This window comes from Mastomys coucha, unplaced genomic scaffold (assembly GCF_008632895.1).
Source record: "Mastomys coucha isolate ucsf_1 unplaced genomic scaffold, UCSF_Mcou_1 pScaffold22, whole genome shotgun sequence".
Classification (NCBI taxonomy): domain Eukaryota; kingdom Metazoa; phylum Chordata; class Mammalia; order Rodentia; family Muridae; genus Mastomys; species Mastomys coucha.
Genome location: NW_022196905.1, coordinates 214602010 through 214620362, shown reverse-complemented (window position 1 = coordinate 214620362; position 18353 = coordinate 214602010). Strand labels below are relative to the sequence as shown.

Sequence of the window (18353 nt, the reverse complement as noted above, 5' to 3'; positions counted from 1 at the left end):
TGAAGTGGTCTTAAATATCCTTCTGCCATTCTATACTATGTGTTTATGTGAAAAGACATTGGTGATCATAAAATCTGAAGTGCCGAGCAGCTCTGGAACATGTTAGATCTTCCTCATTTTGCAATATCAAGCATTTAGCTAAGACTTATCCCTTTATGTAAAAATGAATAAGCACATATGCCTCACTATAATGCATGTTTTGTTAGCTTTTAAAAATGGTAGACATACTTGTCCCTGGAGTCACTGCAGGCTTCTGTGGCACATGTGCAGAGTAGGTGACAGAGAGGAGTGAGCCTATGCCTACACTCAGTGTTCTGACCTCTGACCATCTGAATGATTAGTGGCCTAACATTCCCCTGAAAAAAAAGAGGAGCCTGAGACAATCAGCAGTAAGGTGCCAGGCAGGCCTAGATAGGCTTCCCAGATAGAAAGCGAGCTGAGGACTAGAAGAGCCCCACCTGGGGCCATGGGCACCAGGCAGGAGTGAGCCCTAAGACAGATGACCCTTACAAGAGGACACTTTAAGTGGGCTGGTTGAGGAGCTAGCCTGAGATGACCACCAGTCTCTCCCCACACAGGCCTGGGAGGGAGAAAAGACTGTGACTGGGAGGACCTTTGCCTAGCATTATAATGCACTGGAGGCACATAGCACTCCTGAAACCACTCCTGAGATGACCCCAGATGCTCATGACAGTGAAATGGAAGAGAAAGAAAACCAGCAGAATGTGAGCACAATGAAGAGGGGCAGAACTGGAGACTCAGGCATAGTGAGGAACAGACTGATGTGAGCGACCTGATCTGTGATGCCACTGGGAGCCATATTTGGTTCCTTGGCTCTGTAACAGCAGGGTTGTGTTACCCCACAACCAGGCTGATGTCCTTGGTCTGGACTGTCACCCAGGAACACATTGATGTCCAGGGTATGTGCAGAACTAGCCCCATCCTTCACCTGGGCATTGTGGGAGATCTAGACCTAGAGGTATGAGAGCAGGAGAGATGATCCTGCCCCTAGACAGCTACAGTCCTAGGTAGAGCAGGCCCTGCACACTGCAGAAGTTGTGGGCGAACTGGCACCAAGGGAAATGTATGTGGGAAAGTTGGCCCTACTACTCGTGTCCCTGAAGTGGCATGGTCAAGGGAGAGATACACCTCTCCAGCCTCACCCCTCACCACCTGCACCAGGCAGAAGACCTGGCCCTGGGGCCATGAGAGCGGGAGAGCTGTCCCTGTCCCTTCACCAGCTATAGCACTCAGGAGTGTGGGTCTTTTACCTCACTCTGGGCAGCACAATAATGCTGACCCTAGAGGCAGAGGCATGGGCAAGCCTGCCCAAGGATATGAGAGCTGACTGCACCACTTGTCTCTGTGCAGTGTCATGGGCAGGCAAGGGAGATGTGCGCTCCCCTTCTCACTCCTGACAGAAACTTGTTATAGAGTCCCAGACTATTAAGGACAACCTCACTGAATTTCTTAAATGAAAAGAAAGTAAAGATGTAAGAGAAATGAGGAGAAGAATTATTTAAATTGTACCAGCAAAGACTTAACTGGTATTTTGAGAAAAGCACTGACTACAGCTCTGTATTTTACAAAGGCTTGAAATGTCTCTCTCATTTTTCAAAGCATTATATAGATAGGAGCACATCTGTGCTTTTTAACTTCAAATATTATTTTGTGTATTATTCATCCTGCTCACATGTTGCAGCATTTTCTCTGTCCAATCACGTTAGGGCAGTGAAGGTCTGTGATTGGACAGGAATAGGGAGGTGGAGCTAGAAGTTTAGGAGTAAGGGAGGTCGGAGGTCAGAGGAGAGGCGGGAGAAATCATCATGGAGGCAGGTGAACAGGAAGACGATCCAGACCCCGTGTAGTTTTAAACAGCCACAGGTAGCTAAGGTTTTCACAAGGTTAGAATAACTGGGTTAAAGCATTATCTTTATCATTTGGCTCTGAAATTATTGTATTGCCATCTTGTAAATTGTGATCTTATTGATATATATAAACCTAATATAATTAAGCCTTAAGAGTCATGTTTCTACCAGGTAACTAGGTACTAGATGACTGATTGTGGAGTGTGTGGGGCATTGCATGTAAGGGAGATGATCTTGCTAGCTGGGAGAAAATAGCAGGACCCTGCCGGGACATAGTGATGTGGCTGGCCAGTACCGGTGTCACTAGAAAAGAACATGATCTGGTGAGCCAGGAGAGATTGAGGGGTGATCTCCTTTTTAATATTTCCTGCAACATTCACATGCATGTAAACTAAAGAATCATTGTTTTCTAGCATAGTAGCACATGCTTGTTATCCCAGCACTTGGAAGACTAATGGGCGAGGATTCACGTTTAGAAAGCAGTTTGCACCACACAGTGAGGTCCAGGTCATGCTAGGCTCCAAAAATCTGTATTTTAAGAGCAACTGCAAAGCATGGAGACATCTCAGTGGATGAAGTATCTATTGTGCAAGCATGAAGAGCTGAGTTAGGATCCCGAGCATTGATAGAAGGAGTGGAGAGCAGAAGTGCAGCTCTGTGACGCCAACACTGTGAGCAGAGATGAACAGCAAACTCCAGAGTCAAGGCAGTGCTTTCTGGTTGCTTAGTCTAGCTAAGAAAGTGGTTCAAGGCTCACTGAGAGTCTCTGAAAATATATAGTGGAGAACTACAAAGGGAGATGATTGAAATAGGTCTTTCATTTCATGGATGCACACACAAGCAAGTGTACCAGCACACACAGGTGTACATGCATGCATCGCATGTGTGTGTGTGCAAGTACATACACATACACATACACACACACAAAGACATATACACTTACCTGCTAATAATTTACTTTTAAAATGCCATTTTATTATGAAAAATCAGACTTTCAGTAAGAAAAAAAATGAAATTTGTCAGTGATACATTGCTAGCTTTTAAAGTCTCCAAATGGACAAGGTAGGAAATTAAATGTTCAAATATATATTTGTTTCCATATGTGCATATACGGTAACCAGAAATTTTTCTTTTAACGAAGTGAAACATATAGGATTTTTAAAGCTAATGTCACACTCTAAAATTCAAAATAGTAGGCATTTGTATTTGTATATATTTATAAAAACAAAAGCAGTGTTTATATTTTGTAAAATGTAATCAAGACTTTTGAGCTAGGTAATAAAAATAAGATGGTAACATAAGAAAAATCAATCAATCAATCAATCAAACAGAAAACGTTTTTGTACAATAAAACACTAAATCCCAGTACTGTGAAATTTCAGAAAGGCTTCCCTAAGCAGCATCATGTTTTACCCTAAATATGTACCTGGATAATATATATGCAGAAATATGTGTACAGCAGAATAAATATATATGCTATTCAGTAATTGATTTTCCTTTTTTGTTGTTTATTTTTATGTTTGTTTTCAGAGACATGGTGTTACTCTACAGCAAAAGACGTCCCTGACCTAGATCTCATAGCAATTCTCCTGCCTCAGCTTGGTACTTTCGCACGAATTGCCACGTCTAGCAATAGTGTATTTTTATTCAGAGATTCTAAGTATTTTTGATGTGATGCTGGACCTCGGGAACCACAGCTAGAATGTGTGCCCTTAGATAGCTGGTTATACTGCTCACTGGGTGGCCAGTTTAAGAGTTTTAAAAGTACAGATCATACATTTAGATTTTACCCATTAAAAATTGTCTAACATGCACATTAGCAAATGTATTACTAGTATTAATAAGAAACATGTTTCCAAGTACAAATTAGGCATTTATCATTTTTTAAGAACTGGATATGGAAAAATCAAGAACAGATCAAAAATAGTGATTTTTCTCCAATAACATTCTTATAAAGTAAAAGCATTTGCCAAAATGTGTGAGAAATCCACATGAGGTACTGAGCCTGTGAGGATGATCTTACTGTCTCACAATGATTTCATAAGACACCAAGATTCTTAAATTAACATGCCAAGTCTTCCTGAGAGTCCAATTATGAGATGCAGTCAGTGTTTGAAACTAGAATAGAGCTACTTTTGGAACCAGTAAATATTAATTTTTATATGTAATAAGATTCTTTAAAACTGAGAGTTATTTTTAATCATAAAATTTAGAATGGTTACATTGTTTTATATGTTTAGGTGATGCTAAGTAATTATTATATTATCATGTTACATGTGAAATCTAGAAGTAATGAATACTTTTCTTTCAAAGGAAATATTTGGAAATATTTTGTAAATTGAATGATTTCCACACAAGTTTAATGGATTAATGCATAGTGAATATAAGTATCTTTCATGAAACAATCAACCTATGAAATTGTTTTGAGATGAACAACTTTGTTCTAGTTTTAATGAAATTTTTATATTGTTTGTATGTATATAAAATCAAGCCCAATGAGTGATGTGTTATTCTTAGGAACTATGCCACAGCTGAATTACATTGATATCACCTAGTACATTGGAAAAACACCAAAACTCAAAACTATTAACATTCCCCAATGTTATTTTTATCTAAGTATATAGCGGTCTGAAGAGCTAGTAAAATTTTCTTAGATGTGTGTGCCTTCTGCATGAAAATGTTCCTAGTAACTACTCTTATTTTTGAGATCTCCATAATTTCTGTAGATTTTTAATAAAGCTGTATGCTTCATGTGTTACTTAAAGGCTACAATCAATAAATATCTGCTACTTGAATTTAATTTAGACTATGCATTGTAGAACATTTAATATTGCAAGCATTTAAGAGATCAACTGAGCTAAACCCAGTGTTTTATATGGAGATAAAATGAGGCCCAGAGAGGCAATTTTATTGACTCTAAACATTGAGCCAGTTAATGATAGAGCTGAGATCTGAAACCAGTGAATATGAAATGTTTATTCACATTTCTACCCCACCACACACAGTCTTATCTCATGCTTTATTGTGAGTTACACGGTGTTTTAAAACTTGTTTCGTGTTTATGTCTTGGTTGAATAAAATTTTAATCTCCTTCTGAACTGTCCCTTATAGGGTGTCAGAATGCTCACTGCTCAGAGTATGCAACTGAGATACTCCAACTCAGACACATCACCCTTTATCTGTTGCTTTAGTAACTGCCTTACTTTCTCCACTCCTTGTAGCATAAAATATAAAAAAGCAAACCATGCTAAGCCTGCAGAGCACTGGAAGGCTGGCTGGTCAGGCACCAGAGGACTGGCTGGCCTGTTCTCACCTAGCCCAAAGCTCCGAAAAATCTCCACCCAGATTCCTAAGTTCCCACTGGTGGGTTGCTACCACTCTAGCCTCACACTTCCAAATTCCACAGCCTTTTGGGGCTGCACTTCTTACAAACTGACACTTTACCGCTGTACCTTACTCTCTAGAATCCAGTTGAGTCCCTGGGTGAAGGAGAACACCACACACACTTAGCTCAGAATCAACAGGTAACTCAATCGTTGGGTGCAGCCACTAACATCCTAATTTTGTAAGCTGTAATAATTATGACTCCTCCTGTGGCGAATCCTGGGAGATCAGCCATGTTAACATACTCTTGTTACATACTGTCCTCGAAGCTCTCCCCATCCAAAAGCAACACACCTTTTCCTGCTTCTCCTCTTCCCCTCTCCCACCTGGAAGTCCAGCCTACTCCCTGCCCAGTGATTGGTTCCTAGAAATCTTTATTCATTAGGGGAAGGTTCACAGGAAGTCACCTGAGTGCTGATTCACTCCTCCTCCCAGGCAACCCCTCTTGGGGAAGTGGAATCCCCATCAACATACAAACAGCACTAAGGCCATCCCCATCAGGTCCCCTGTAGATATACTTCCTTCTTGTCTCTCCTTAGGAAGAACATGCCTCTAAGTGATAACAACCTAACATGAGAAAGTGATATATAATAAAATAAAGCAAACCATCATGCTGACACTGGACAAGGCAACAGAACAGAAGGCCAAGATTCCCCAAGAGTAGGCACATGGATCAGAGACTCAGTCACACACTCAGGAGTCTCACAAAAATACTAAGATGAAAGCTCTAATACATATAGAGGACTTGATGCAGACCCACGTCAGCCTTGTGCTTGCTGCTTCAGCTTCTGAGTGTTCATATGAGGCTTGCTCAGTTGATTCAAAAAGCCTTCTCACAATGTCCTCTATGCTCTCTGGCACTTGCATTGTGCCTCCTCTTCTATGGGGCCCTCTGAGGCCTAAGGTGAGACATTTGAAGAAGACCTCTTGTTTAGACTATCTCTTCATAGTCTCTGTGGGCCTCTGCATCTGTTCCCATGTGGTGGAAGAGGAAGCTTCTATGATAATGACTGGATAAGGCACTGATCTATGAGTACAGCAGAATATCATAAGGAATCATTTTACTGATGTCTTTCCCCCATCAACCAGTGTTTGTTTGTTTTTGATTTTTAATGTGGGCATTCAGTGCATCTTAAAACCACTTTCATTGTGTCCTATATGATATGTATTTGTTTTTATTCCATTCTAGAGAATCTCTAATTTCTTTATTTCAGTCTTGACTCATTTTCCATTCAGAAGAGAGTTGTTCAGTTTCCATAAGTTTGTAAGCTTTCTGTTGTTTCTGTTGTTGATCAATACCCAGCTTTAATCTATTAGGATGCAGAGAGTTATTTTAATTTTCTTGTGCATGTTGAGATTGCTCTGTGTTGTATGTGGTCAATTTTAGAGAAAGTTCTATGAGGTACATAGTAGAAGGTATATTCTTTTGTGTTTAACTGAAATGTTGGGTGCCCTTGGTTTGTAGCATCTGTTAGTTCCAGCATTTCTCTGTTTAGTTTTAGCCTGAATGACCTGTCCATTGCTTAAAGTGGGATATCGAAATCTCCCACTATCAGTGTGTGAGGGCCAATATGTGACTTAAGCTGTAGTTGTGGTAGTTCTGTTTGTTTGTTTATTTGTTTTACAAACTTGGATGGCCTTGGGTTTGGGGCATAGATGTTAAGAATTTAAATGTCATCTTGTGGACTTTGATGAATGTGTAGTGTCCTCCCTTATCTCTCTTACTATATTTTGGGTTGACTACACTTGCTTGCTTTTTAGGTTTATTTACTTGGAATTTTTTTCCAAGACTTTACTCTCAGATAATGTCTATCCTTGATTCCGAGGTGTGTTTCTTAGATGTAGCAGAAGGATGAATCCTGTTTTGCATTCAATCTATTACTCTCACTTTTTACAAGAGAATTAAGACCATATTGGTATTAAGAAAAATCAATGACTGTGGAGAGCCGAGCCCTGAGAGCGAGCAGCCTCATAAACAAAGTCCTTATTTGGCTAAGCTTGCTGCCATTGGTTGCTTCCACATCTGGTGACCTATCCACTTTTGCCACGTAGCCCATTGGGATTGGCTAAGCTTGGGAGTACTCAACAGCCGAAGGTGGGCCAGAAGGAGCTTAAGTAACGGCTCCAGAGAGGCAGGAGCGGCAGAAGGAAGAAGTAGGAGAAGCAGGCAGGAGGAGCAGGAGGGAGAAGCATTGTTAAAAAGTTTCCTGAAATAAACTGCAAAAGGAAGAGCTCATGTCGTCTTTCTTGCCAGATGAGGACAACGTAACAAATGACCAATGATTGCTGAGTCTTCTTATTTTGTTGTTCATTGGTGGTGGTGGTGGTAGTAGTGGTGTTAGTACTGGTGTCTCTCAGTCTGTCTCTGTCTCTGTCTCTGTGTGTGTGTGTATGTGTGTGTGTATGTATGTGTGTGTATGTATGTGTGTATATGTATGTATGTGTATGTATGTGTGTGTATGTGTGTATGTGTGTGTATGTATGTGTGTATGTGTGTGTGTATGTGTGTGTACGTGTGTGTGTATGTGTATGTGTGTATGTAAGTATGTGTGTGTATGTGTGTGTGTATGTGTATGTATGTATGTGTGTATGTGTGTGTATATGTGTGTATGTATGTGTATGTGTGTATGTATGTGTGTATGTGTGTATGTATGTGTGCGTATGTGTGCGTACGTGTGTGTATGTATGTATGTGTGTGGGTATGTGTGTGGGTATGTGTGTGTGTATGTATGTGTGTGTGTGTGTGCTTCCCTTGTTTTGATTTTGCTGGTTTGAGATTTTATTCCCTTTAGTTTTTGAGAAGTGTAGTTAACCTCCTTATGGTGCAGGGTTCCTTTTATCATCTTCTGTGAGACTAGCTTTGTTGATAGATATTGTTTTAATTTGACTTTATCATGAGATGTCTTATTTCTTCATTCATGGTTATTGAAAGCTTTGCTAAATATTTTAGTCTGGAATGGCATCTTTTGTCTTTTAAGAGTCTACACCACATCTGTCCAGGCCCTTTTGATTTTTGGTACCTCGATATAGAAGTCAGATGTGTAAGTCTAATGGGTGTGCCTTTACTTATATTTTTTCTCTTGCAGCATTTACTATTCATTCCTTATTCTGTACAGTTATGTTTTTGATTTTTGTGTGGTGAAAGGACTTTTTGGTATTCTGTGAGCCTCTTATACATTTGAAGGCATCACCTTCTTTAAGTTAGGACAATTTTCTTCTATAATTTTGCTGAAAGTATTTTTTGAGCATATGAAAGTATTTTTCTCTATTCCTACTATTCTTATGTTTGGTCTTTTCATAATGTCCCAGATTTCCTGATTGTTTTTTGTCAGGGCTTTTTTTTTTAGATTTAACATTTCCTTCAACTGTTTTTACCCATTTCTTCTGCTGTATCTTTAATGTCTGAGATTCTTTCTTCAATCTCTTGTATTCTTTTGGTGAAGTTTGCCTCTCTATAATTTCTGTTCAAATTCTTAAATTTTTCATTCTGAGAATTATTTCAGTTAGTGTTTTCTTTATTGATTCTATTTCCATTTTGGGTCTTGAACAGTTTTATTTATTTTTTTCACTGTCTTTTGTGTTTTCCTGGATTTCTTTAAGGGCTTTGTTCATTTCCTCCAGTTGTTTGTATTTTCTCTATTGCTTAAAAGATTCATTAATTTCTACTTTAAGGCCTTCTATCATCTTCATAGAGACAGTGTTTAGATCTTTTTCTTGTGCTGAAGTTATATTGTTATATTCAGGCCTGCTGTGGTAGAAAGGATGGGTTCCAGCGGAAAACCTGGATGTTATTGTGTTTTTATGTTGGTGTCTAGGCATCTCTGTTTAGGATGCTTATAGAGCTGCAGTGGTACACATTTCTAACCCCAGCATTAAGGAGGCAGAAACACATGAATCTCTGGGCCTAGTCCAATATCTCTCTGTGTCTAGGAGAGATATTGTGCCAAACAAATAAATCCCTGCATTCTGGATGGTTACTGACAAATGACACACAACTTTGAAATGTGACTTTCAAGTGAACACACACACACACACACACACACACACACACACAAAGAGGGGCGGAAGGGAGAGAGAGAGAGAGAGACATACACACAAAAAAGTTTTATTGTTTAATAATCATTAGATTTTTGCATTTTTGTATAGAATGCTCATTCCCAAGATTCATTTTGTCACTGAATTACAGTAGAACAATATATAGCCAGTTACAAACAGAAACTCATGTATAGCTACAATAGTATCAATTTAGTTCAGTTGTGTTTTCTTTACTGCAGCAAAAATACATTTTTCTTCTATTCTTCATTGTTATATATTCAGTTAAGTACTTCCCATAGAAAAAAACAGCATATTATAAAATATTTGTTTAGTATAACACATTACTTATGAAAACACTTCATCTATACATCTCAAAATGACTTTGTGTTCCTCCATGAAAGTTAACTCTAAGGTGAAAATGCCCTAACAATTTCCCTTTCAGGCTTTTGTTGTCTCCAGTAAAGAAGCTGAACATGCATAGTTAATGTACAGTGACTTGCATTAGATACTTTTAACAAGGGAGGATGACGTGGTTCCAGGCCACCTTCTTTTTTAGTCACCATATTTCTAGCTATTTATTTTCTGCATTGAGAAGATATATTAGGATATGTGTTTGGCCCGCTGAAAACAATGCTGCTACATTCTAATTATACAAAGGCTCTTGTGAATCAAATAAATTCCGGAAGTAAACAGTCACCATACCCTCCATTCCAGTGCAGGGTGGTTAGGTTAGCACTACCCAGAAGGAAGCAGTCACTGGAAGGGCTAAACATGAGCATTCCATCTCCATGCCAGCAGCCACTGGAAGGACTAAACATGAGCATTCCATCTCCATCCCAGCAGCCACTGGAAGGACTAAACATGAGCATTCCATCTCCATGCCAGCAGTCACTGGAAGGACTAAACATGAGCATTCCATCTCCATGCCAGCAGCCACTGGAAGGACTAAACATGAGCATTCCATCTCCATGCCAGTTGCCTTGATGTTCCTCATGCTAGGTCTTTTAAATGAGTCTTTCAAATTTTTTCAGAGTCACTTAAAATAGTACTTGAAGATTGAAATTTATTGAAATGTATTTAAAGAGGGACTCTTGACCCCTCTTTCCTGGACTATAGAAACCTCAATGGATATTTACGAGGAATATAAGTCAGACAGATGTAACTGTGGAAGGGCAGTTTGTGACACTAAGGAGCCATAGTGGGAAAGCAGGGCCCTTGGGAGAGCCAGCCTCAATCCCAGTGCAGTGTGGTTTTTGTAAGTTAATCACAGTTGCCTTGTCTCCTCTCATGAAATAGCAATAACCTGGCTATCAGGATGTTGTAAGCAACAGTGAGATATCGAAGCTTTAAGCACAATCATTGTATTGAATAAACTCTTAGCAAATGGCACCAGTTACATGAAATATTCTCTTAATTTTCCATATTTTTTGCTTTGATATGATTATGTCATTCTGAAATTAATGATCCACGATAAGAATGTTGATATTTTATAAGCTGAATTTATTATAGTATTGCTGAAAGTTTCTAGCAGCTACTTAAAATAAAACAAAATACTAAGGATTTTGTTAAAATAATCAAGTTTTTTTGTTTGTTTGTTTGTTTGTGAGGGAAATGATGTTACAAGCACCATATGGCAAGAGTGGGAAAATCATTCTGAGATCTTATTTTCAAGGTGACATTGGACTGGCACTGCCTGAGAGGGAAGGCAGGTGTCTAAGAAGAAGTTATGTGCAGAGATAAGAACTTGCCAGCCATTTCCCTGTGGCATGAGTTGAAAGTACCAAGCTTAACGTACCATGGCTAGATTTGAGCCACAGCTACTGTAGTATACTTATAATGGTGGCAATGATTTTTTCTTTTATTTCTTGATAGATTTTTTTTTTTATGTTCTTGCTGAACAAGTCAAACTAACTTAACAAAATTTATGTTCCTGGTTTCTGTACCTATGAGTGTTTTGAAATAGTGCTGAAAGAACTCTGCAAAGTTAGACATATGCCTCTGCACCACAAATGCTACATATGACAAAACTTGATTTTATCTATATTTAGATGCATGCATATCTGACATTGAAAGCCCTGCTAGCTAGTTCACAATTAATAATACTTAACAATAAAGCTAAAAAACCAACTACTAATAATGATTGCCTTGATCATTTCTTGCTCACATAAAGTAAAATGGTGGACTTCCACCTTCAGTTATATGGCATATTTTATATTATCTGAAGCCATGAATTCATTTTTAAAATTTGTGTTTATTATTTTTTTATTATGGGCATGCCCTCAGAAACCAGAGATGTGGGATTCCCAGGAGCTGAAGTCACAGGTGGTTGGCTATAAGTCACATGATATTGGTGCTGGAAGTCACATCTAGATCCCATGGAAGAGCACTATGTATTCTTAGCCACTGAACCATTTTCTAGACTTTGGATTAACATTTTCCCCCTCAGTTAACTCTATGAATTACTTAATGTGCTACTTTGATCACTTCTTCTGGTACTCACATGTTTCATCTTCCTTACTATTTCATTATCTAGCCTAGGCTGACCTTGAACTTGTGGTATTCCTCTTGTCTTACCTTCACAGACATCAGATCATAGATGAGCCACTATAAACAAATCTTCTTTAATTTTGTTAATGTCTTAACCTATAAATTCTGGATTGATCTTAGCTATGTCATAGCTGATTCCTGAGTAATATCATAAAAAATCCAATAGCTTAAAATTTGTTTTTATAAAATGTTAAATAATTGACTATCTAGCTAAAGTTGTAAAAAAGGAGGCAATTCTTATGACAATTATGTTTCCTAGTGTCTAATAAGCATCTAAAGCTGAGCTTTATTCTCAAATCTTACTTGATCCCCAGAAACCTTGCACAAACCCTGCCAGTAAGTACCTCAATCAATTGGTTGGGAGAGCCACCTTTTAGAGTAACTAGCCAAATGTCTCAGAGCCTGTCTTCATGCCCCTTTTCTCAGCAAGCAAACAGCTTCAAAACTGACCACATCTCCAGCATCTGACTCCTTAGCACCATACTAGGTTAATGGATACTAAACAAATCCATTGGCCATAATCCTCTCTGAATTCTGTGATGTCTGCTTAATGTACTACTCTTTATTTTTTCTTACTTCCAAAACAAACCTCCAAATCACCCAAGCGGTCCTTTCAAACCAGATGCCATACTGTGCTATTCCTTCTGTGGGTACTTCCTCTTGTTCTCCATTCATTCAAATTTAAACTGAAAACTTTAAATGTGATCTGTAGGTTGCTGCACAGTGATGTGGCACTTCTCTATCTGACCACATCTCTGCTCTTTTCTCAATGCACTTCACCAACCTCCTCTCTAGTCTTCCTTAGTCTTCTAATCCTGCTCTTGCCTCAAAGACTTTGCCTGTGTCATTTTTCCATGTTTGCCTTCTTCTATAAGCTTGGTTTACAATTTGCTCATCATTCTAGTCTCAAACCAAAATACCACTTCCTCAAAGGGAATGAATTTGAATGTGATTATTCATCTGAAGTAGCATACCTTTGTTTATTTCACTGTTAATTATTTTTTTGTCAAACACTTCATTGGGTGATATATTTGCTTTTGTTGGTTTTAAATATGACTCCCTTTCACACTAGAAAATCAACTCTGAAATCAGATATGTGTTTTTATCATTAATGTTATATTTTTGTGTGTTAAGGAATGCCTGATACATGGTAAGAAAGTCAATAATTACTTATAGAATGAATGAATACCCAGATGGAGTTATATTAATATGCCTCATTTGTCAAGAGCTTATTTAACAAACTTGGAATTTATGACCTTTTTCTCAGGACAAGCCTTCTCTCAAAATGGTTGATACTTCAAACATTCTTCTTTTTTATGCTTTTGTGGTACACAAATTCCCACACTACTCAAACGGTTCTAGCACATTTTCTCCCTAGACAATTACTTTTCAATCAACCTATATGGCAAATTATCTAAAGCCATTTAAAGGAGGAAGGATGAGACTGATATTTCAGTTTGTTATGACAAGAAAGGCGTGGTGGTGAGACTGCCTCTGTGGTGCTAGGAAGGTATTGTTTACAAGTCTTCATACGACATGGGCCAGATTATAGAGAACCTAGGCTTGCCCAAAAGTGGATATAACTGTAGAGCGCTCTGCTATGACCAACTCCCCCCAGCCAGAACCCATCACTTGAGAGATCCACCACCCCTTAAACCATACTAACATCCTGGGAAACAAGGATTCAAACATGCAAATGCTCAGATCATAACAAATAACCTATGTATTCAGTAAGTAACATGCTAGTCTTGGTGGCTTAGGAATCATTTAAAGTGAGTTTTCACAATTATGCCTGGATCCACTTAGATTTCACTTTAACTATTGTTTGTGATCTCCATTATTCTCCCTTTATGCATGTCTTATTTTTAAAATCCTGTTAGATGTCTCATTTGTTACTTAGATTTGGGTAATATCACTTGATGCACAAAAATTCTAAGTCAGAATTTTGTTAGTTTTTGTTGACTACCATCTGATGAGAATATTGGTCTTCATCTTTAAAATTATAACAAACAGAAAAGGTTCAATATATTTTTTTAAGAGTCCATTTATTTTAAGGAACATGGAACAATTGCTTATATGTTATATTGATATTACTCATGCCAATTATTATATTCCATATCAGACATATTCCTGTTAAAGTTTGTAACCATGAGTAAAAAGTTTATTTTTATATAAGAGGAGATTAGATCTTGGCAAGTGTAAATAAATCTTGTCAAATCCACTCAAATAAGAACATAAATAAAAAACTTCTGCATTACGAAATTCAGGCTCATCAAACTCAGGGCATTTTTTCCCATTAGAGGTAGAAATTTAACCATATTTTCCTGAGTTCTTGGGAAGCACTACCACTGAGCTAACACTATAGCTTCATAGATCTCTTTTTGCTACTTAGCTTTACTTTCTCCCCTATATTGATTCTACATCAACCCTGATGTGTGTGTGTGTGTGTGTGTGTGTGTGTGTGTGTGTATAATAGATAGATAGATAGACAGACAGATAAGACAGACAGAGACATCTCCCCAACATGCTTAGGAAATATTCTTGATGTAAAGTTGCTTCCTTGCCTGTGGTGACAAAAATGCACGGCAATACCTATTTTGTTAGAGTAAAATCCGCTTTACATTCTAAATCAACCAAGCTGTGTCATATGGTAAGATATAAATGTTTAATTTAAACCTATTTCTGCTAGTTGCTGAAAGGGGTTACCACTAGCAAAGTTCTTCATCATTGATGATTTGTTTTACTCTCTAGAGATATGTAGCAATGCTTAGAAACATTTTTTGGATGTCAACTATGGAATACCATCTCAAGACAAAGTGATATAGAAACCCTATCATGAACACAACAGTTTTCTACCACAAAGAATTATTTGGCCAAAAATGTCACCAGGACTAAAGGGAAGAAACCCTGAACTAGGAAAATCTAGTTACTTAGAAAGCCATCTATAACAAGTATAACTCAAGATATTTATCCTTTGTACTCACATCTACTACCCTTCCTGAACACCCAAAATATATCCACAAGATGGAGATAACACACACTTGATAACAATGCAATATCAACACACGTTGCTATTATTTCCTCTTCCAATACCCTTGTTTATGCACTGCCGTCTCTGTCTCTCCAGTACCCACAGAGGACTGTGAAAATTAAATAAGGTAAAATAATGCAACCTATTTAGCCCACTTTCTGTCATGGCAAACACTCTAGACATGCTTGCTAGTCCTACCATTGATAATGTAATATTTTTCTCTCTTCATAAATTAATTTCCATTTTACCTTAAAGAACATGCTTTAGTCTTCTACAAAGAAAGAAAGGAAGAAAGAAAGAAAGAAAGAAAGAAAGAAAGAAAGAAAGAAAGAAAGAAAAAGGAGAGAAAGAAAGGAAGGAGAAAGAAAGAAAGAAGGAAGGAAGGAAGGAAGGAAGGAAGGAAGGAAGGAAGGAAGGAAGGAAGGAAAACTTGGTTCTTCATCAGCCTGAAGAAAGAATTTAGAATTTTGGGGGCTGGTTGGAATGTTCTTAATTTTTTCTTACCGCACCATGTCTGCTCTGCAAACTGAGCATCTGTGATCGCTTTACACTTTCTCTGATCCTTTCTGTGAAGGAGCATATTGATGTTTTAAGCTTATCCTGTTGACATTTTCAGTTCCTAGGAAGTAAGACATTTGTTTTGCTGCAAGCTATGTCCTTGTGGGTAACTCTATCCCAATGGCACCCATCCTTTTGAGATTTCAATGATCCCCCAAATAAACCCAAGTCCATCTGCTAAAAGACCTAAAAGGAATCAAAAGTGTGATTAAAGCAAGTAGAGACTTTTGGTCTCATGATTCTCTCTGGATTTTACTTCTATTTGGTTTTCACAGAACTCTGAATTTGCCAGGGAACAAATTCTGCCTTCTGCAGGAGGATGCATGTGTTCTCAGTAGTTTGAGAAACCAGAGGGGGAAAGTGTTGAGCAAAGGAGGTAATGGTAACGGATGCAGGAGGATGAGCTTCCATGGAAGGGTATTTTAGCCAGATGGTTCCCAAACCTTGTTTCCAGTATTAGCTTGTACTAATAGACTCATGTTTCCCATGTGGCAAAGCTTGTAGGTAGAGGAAAGGTTTTGTCCAATCAGAGACTCCTCAGTTTCTCCTGTGGTTTAATCTTAGACTTACCCTATTTCATCTAGTTTCTTCATTCATAGCAAAAGAATATGTTCACAAAGAGATTTGAGAGCTGAGACTCATGGCAGGAGTTGATAGTAATTATGCAACATGTAATATTGCTATTGAACTTTTAATAACGTTCTTTGATGTTGACCATCTCTCCCCCTTTCTGGGAAGAATGAAATGTGTGCATTAACAAATAAATCTTTTCCAAGTTTTATTTTTAATTTGGAGATGGTGATGGGTTCATAAAACATGCATTTTCACAAGTTTATAATGCAATGTCATCCAATAGAAATGTTACTCAGTTTCCAACAATGGTAACATCATGCAAAATTATATAATATCACAACCATAATGGCACTGATGCAGTGACCATGCATAACATCACCACAATGCTCCTTGGTTGACTCTGACGCTTACTCTCATGGGCTTCCCATCCTACCTCTCCTTAACCCTACAACCACTAATGTATTATTCATGTCTTTCCATAAATACAGTCACACTAGTTTGGGGTTCTATCCCATAGGTTACTCTATGTGAGCGCTGGGTGGTATTTCATTGTATGGATATACAACAAGTCTTTAAACCAGCCACTCTTTGGTTATGTAATGTTTGGCCTACTACTAGTGAAGCTACTAAAAACATTCTTATATAGTACCAGTAATAAAGTTACTATGAGTATTGTCTGCTCAGTTTTTAGTAACCTCTGAATCATTTTCCAGTCTGGTTGTACCATTATATATTCTCACCAGCAATATTTAAGTAATTAATTCATTTGCATCGCTCATCCTTGTCAGCACTTAGTGCACTTCTTGCTTTATTCAGTATCATTGATATAAAATACCTATACATTCAAAACATGCAATTACACAAATGAACTGAAATAACCACCATGTTCTAACTAACATACCCCTCATAGTATATGGTTACCATGTGTGCTGATAATATTTAAGATCTACCTTCTTAGAAAATGTCAAGTATGCACACAGTAATACCTCTCACTGCAGATCATAACTTTTCTCTTTTCTGCTCTGAGATCAGCTTTTATGATTCCATGTGTAAGACTATGTTGTATTTATCTGTGTTCAGCATCCTTCACCTAGTACAATGTACTCCAGGCCAACCCATGTAGTACATGACAAATTTTCTTTTTATAACAGTACTTTTTAATAATATGTGACATGTATATGTGCATATGTGCATGCATTAAAAGTTGTACACCCATTTGTATCTCTCAAGGGCTATTGAACAGTGTTGCAACAGACATGGGAGTGTGGGGAATTCCTGGGTACAGTGCTTTCAGCCCCTTTGATGCATACCCAGTGTTAGGATCTTTGGATTACAGGAGGCTTCTGGTTTAATCTTCAAGGTAGCTTCATGCTCTATTCTGTAAGAGCTACAGCAATTAATAGTCATGCAAATAATATGCTGGTATTCACTTTTTTCCAAATCTCTGCCAACACTGACAATTTTGGCTTTGCTGACATACAATGCACTAGCTCCTGTCCAGCACAGCTTCTCTTGAAAAATTCCAGAAACTTTAAAAGCATATTTTCAAATTCTTTTATATTCTTATTAACTGCAGTTTCCCCTTTTACTGAAAATATTTGATGCAAAGTAGAGGAAGTTTGAGTGAGACTTACAAGTAAGAAGAGATTTAGAAAGTGAAATGTGTTCACTTTAGATTCTTTATGTTCAACCTGAAAAATAAATCTTAAGCTTTCATTGGGTTTATGTTGAATTCCTCATGGTTGTCTGACTTCATACTGTAAACTACACACTTTGGTTGAAGCACAAGGAAGTTATATAATGTATATTTCTTTACATTATTATAATTATGGAAGAATAAATATAATTAATAGGAAATAGTTGCTCTTACTTAAAATCAATATTTATGGACCACGGATGAACAAAAACTCAGAAATCACAAAATTTATCTGGGTTCTTCCCACATTTAAAACAAGTCACTGTTGACTCTTGAGGGGTAGCAAGGCCCAGTATAGACTGTGAACTCCTAATAGAAAACGAAAATACTTGGTGTCTCAGTTGAAACTGAAAAAAACTGAGTTCTGTGTATGTCAGAAAGAATACATCTCAGCCCCTCAGTTTAGTACTAAGCCTCTCTATAGTGAAATACAAAGTCGATGATTGCTCAAAGATCATCTACGTTTTGCTACCACTGCTAGTTCAGATTTGGAACTAGATGAAATATAGGAGGATGAAGGTACAGGAAAGCCACAAATACCTATAGAGGTTGCTTTCTAAAAGGTGTAGAAAGAGAAAGGAAAATAACAGAAGCCATTAAAATCAAAAGAGACACTCAAGTAAAGCAGAAATTAGGAAGTTAAAAGAGTGATAATGAAATT

The 18353-nt window shown here is 37.8% G+C and overlaps 1 non-coding gene across 1 annotated transcript; it reads left to right on the top strand.

Annotated features, from left to right (window-relative positions):
• Positions 1 to 227: 227 nt before the first annotated feature.
• On the top strand, positions 228 to 353 carry LOC116071814. The gene has a single exon (XR_004111176.1). It is a non-coding gene; the product is annotated as a small nucleolar RNA SNORA17 (small nucleolar RNA).
• Positions 354 to 18353: the final 18000 nt, after the last annotated feature.